The 2846-nt window shown below is 48.5% G+C and overlaps 1 pseudogene; it reads right to left on the reverse strand.

Moving 5' to 3' along the window:
• Nucleotides 1-2559: 2559 nt before the first annotated feature.
• Nucleotides 2560-2641, reverse strand: LOC114680552 (U4 spliceosomal RNA; annotated as a pseudogene).
• Between the last annotated feature and the right edge of the window lie 205 nt (nucleotides 2642-2846).

Below are 2846 nucleotides of genomic sequence, written 5' to 3' on the forward strand. Positions count from 1 at the left end.
CAGTACACTTTTCCCCTTTCCTCCAAGCTGACCATGCAGCCTAGCACCAGAGAATGAACTATGTCTTTTACCCTGGCAGTCCAGGGAGAATGTGGCTTTGGCCCTGAGCTTTACAGCAGGTATCTGTTCAGGCCAGGCTTTTAATAACATCCATTTATTGGTCGGGCGCAGTGACTCACGCCTGTAATCCCAGCACTTTGGGAGGCCAAGGCAGGTGGATCACTTGAACAGGAGTTCGAGACCAGCCTGGCCAACATGGTGAAACCCTGTCTCTACTAAAAATACAAAAATTAGCTGGGTGTGATGACAGATGCCTGTAATCCCAGCTACTTGGGAGGCTGAGGCAGGAGGATCTCTTGAACCTGGGAGGTGGAGGTTGCAGTGAGCTGAGATCGAGCCATTGCACTCCAGCCTGGGTGACAGAGCAAGACTTGGTCTCCACATACACACAAAAATAAATAAAATTTAACAAGGCTGCTTGCAGTGGCTCATGCTTGTAATCCCAACACTTTGGGAGGCCAAGGCAGGCAGATTACCTGAGGTTAGGAGTTCGAGACCAGCCCGACCGACGTAGAGAAACCCTGTCTCTACTAAAAATACAAAAAAATTAGCCAGGCATGGTGGCAAATGCCTGCTACTCAGGAGGCTGAGGCAGGAGAATTGCTTGAACTCTGGAGGCAGAGGTTGCGGTGAGCCGAGATTGCGCCATTACCCTCCAAACTGGGCAACCAGAGCGAAATTCCCTCTCAAAAAAAAAAAAAAAAAAAGCATCCATTTATTATTTAGGGAGCAGTTGTAGCAGAATTTCTCTTAGAGTCAATAGGCAATCTCTCCTGAGGTTTCCATGGGGACTTGGGAGTTTTAGAGCAATTTCTGGGAAGAACGTTGGAAGGAAATTGTGGGGCAAGATGTTAATACAGTCACACTGTTATGGCACACGCTGTTTCTGCAGCCATAGGTGACGGTTGAATCAGTTCCCACTCAAGGCCCACAGGATGCAGGGCTATGTTTGACCTCCTTGGGGCCAGATGCTGAGGAGATCTTGTCCCTGCATCTGGAATACAGGAAAAATAAGTTTAAGTCCTTGGCCCCCGTTACAGTTTTACATTTGTGAGTGACATACTGTGTGACCTTGGGTAAGTCACTTAACCTCTCTGGGCCTTTGTTGCCTCACCTAAGAATTATTTTGAGGCTTAAATGAGATTGTGTGTGTGTTGGCGGGGAAGATAATATTTCATACGTGGCAAGGTGAAGTGTTTTGTTGTTTTGTTTTGGTTTTGAACGGAGTTTTGCTCTTGTCGCCAGGCTGGAGTGCATTGGCGCGATCTCAGCTCACTGCAACCTCTGCCTCTCGGGTTCAAGTTATTTTCCCGCCTCAGCCTCCGGAGTAGCTGGGACTATAGGCACCTGCCATCACGCCTGGCTAATTTTGTATTTTTAGTAGAGACAGGGTTTCACCATGTTGGCCAGGCTGGTCACGAACCCTTGACCTCAGGTGATCCACCTGCTTTGGCCTCCCAAAGCGGTGGGATTACAGGTATGAGTCATTGTGCCTGGCCCCAGATTAGCGCATCTAAGCTCTTCATGTGTATGAACTCACTTAATCCTCAGTCCTCAATCCTCAAAATAATAATATAAGGTAGATACCATTATTCTCCTCATGTTACACTGTGTAGGCACAGTGAAGTAAAGTGACTTATGTAAAGCCACATAGCTAGTGAGTGGTGGAGACAGGATTTGGATCTAGGCATTCCTGCTCCAGGGCCTGGCTGCTATCCATTTTACCTAGTTCCCAGTTCACCCAGTTCATGCCCACATTCTGTAATCAGATAATGGGTCACTAGCAAGGTGCTGTCTGTTGTAGGGCAGGAGTGGGTCACTGAGCTTCCCCACGGTCGTGATGAAGTGTCCTTCACAACCATCCACCTGAAGTAACTTACCCTGTAGTTACCTCAAAGAACCTTTATGAGTAAATGTCAAACTTGTTAGAAAGGCAAATGCCGGTGGTTCTGGTTTAGTGAGCATACCAGTCAGGTCTCAGCGGCAGACAGCAGAAATCACTCGCTACGTGAATCCAAAAGGCATTTGATTCAAAGTGATGGAGACGGGAAACAAACATCTAGAGAAACAGTCATAGGTGTGGCAGTCAGAGATGCACTCACGTCTACCTCTGGTGCCCAGACCTGTGAACTCTGGCAGTACTGTCACTGGTTCACAGCATCTACTGCATCCTAAGGGACAGAACCCCAGCATCACCAGGGGGTGTCTGCCAGCAGATGCTGTAGCTCAGTCTCCAATGGGCCATTCATTCTACCATCCAGAAGATCACCTACCCCTGGGGACCACGGTGAGGTCAGAGCATCTGGGGGGCACCAGCATATGGACCCATTTCTTTTGTTGTGAATGTATTTGTGATCAGAAGCAATGTGGGTGTCTGGCATTGTGGCAGTGGACGAGGCATTCAATGAGCTGGTAAGTTGCTGGCAGAAGCATGGTAATTAGGAAAAGGAAATTCATCTGTGGAAGAAGTGTTTACTCAAGGGAGGGGGAAAAGTCACCTGTCTTCCATTTTGTTTTCAATTAGCAATTATCGCACCTCGGATAAACCTCATTGGCTATGATACTGCCACTGCGCAAAGCTCTGTCTTCCCTTTTGGAAGGGATCCCTCATAATTAAGATGCCATAGCTCAGCCTTGGTCTCCACTTATGGCTTCAGCGAGAAGGCAGCCGAGTCAGCTCTGGTGAGTGAAAGACAGTGGCTGAGTCCATGCACACCTCCGTCCCTGCCGCCATGGCTGCTTGGTTCGTGGGTCCACAGTATAAACACAGGGGCGCTGTCAGTGAC

Source organism: Macaca mulatta, chromosome 8, assembly GCF_049350105.2.
Source record: "Macaca mulatta isolate MMU2019108-1 chromosome 8, T2T-MMU8v2.0, whole genome shotgun sequence".
NCBI lineage: Eukaryota > Metazoa > Chordata > Mammalia > Primates > Cercopithecidae > Macaca > Macaca mulatta.